General features: G+C 55.4%; 1 protein-coding gene across 3 annotated transcripts in view; it reads right to left on the bottom strand.

The window, feature by feature from the left end:
- The window catches only part of C2CD3 (C2 domain containing 3 centriole elongation regulator), a 132,156-nt gene that overhangs the window by 12,344 nt on the left and 118,853 nt on the right, over positions 1–959 (bottom strand). The window lies entirely within an intron of this gene.

The raw sequence follows: 959 nt of genomic DNA on the forward strand, positions 1-959 counted from the left end.
CGCGCTGGGAATAGATGCTGGTGAATGAGGTACTCTCTAGAGTGCCCTTGGAGCCCCTGGAGCTGCCAGGTGACTTGCACACACCTACTGTCCTAGCAAACATCTCTGCCTGGGGCTGAACGGGCATTGCTAATACTGCCTCAAGGTGCTTGCCTTTGGGTTATGGCTGTGGGTCTCTGAGCTCCGCTCTTTCCTCATTCAAAATAATTTTTGTTTGTTTGCTTTTTTGCTTACTCTGTGCCAGGTTTCTGAAGCTCAGTCATACAGGAAGCTGCCCTAGGCAGCTAGCAGAGGACAAAGCCCAGGGGAAAAGGTGGAGGCCACACTGAAAGGAGACGGGCTGTTACCACAGACACACCCCTGCCTTCTCAGCAGGCAGCTGCCCTGCGGGGAGATCTCTTCTCTGCCCCCAAACCCCATGAACTGAGAGCTTTGCAAGCTGACGGAGCATTGAGAGCACAGGGAGCACTCCCCAGGCCCCGAGAGTCAGCCTGGTGGGGCACCCAGAGATTGGAGCTATCTCCCTGCCCCTGAAATTCTGCTAAGGAAACTCAGGTCCGGCCAGAGTTGTTTCTGGGGTCAGTGAATTCAGCCATCCCTTCTTTCTTGCACTTTTTAAATGTGTACTGCGGGAAGGAGACAGAGAGATCTACCAAAAGGATTCGAGAAGCAGCCGGAATGGGAAAAAGGGAGTAGGAGCCGAGCATCTCCACTCTACTGCCCGGGCATCCGTCACTCACCCATGAAGGGAGAGGGTGGGCAACCTTGAGGGCCCTGCCAGTCTAGAATTCTGCATGCCGCGGGAGGCATAACCCGAGCCCTCTCGGTGCTGTCGGCCCAAGGCAGGCTTTCCTCATGACCAAGAGCACATCAGTGTAGAGGCCAGGTCACACAGCAGAGACCAGAACACGTGTCTCCATGTCTTCTAGGTGTGGAGGACGGAAAGGCGAAGGGGCAGA

Source organism: Tupaia chinensis, unplaced genomic scaffold, assembly GCF_000334495.1.
Source record: "Tupaia chinensis unplaced genomic scaffold, TupChi_1.0 Scaffold000047_1, whole genome shotgun sequence".
Lineage (NCBI taxonomy): Eukaryota > Metazoa > Chordata > Mammalia > Scandentia > Tupaiidae > Tupaia > Tupaia belangeri.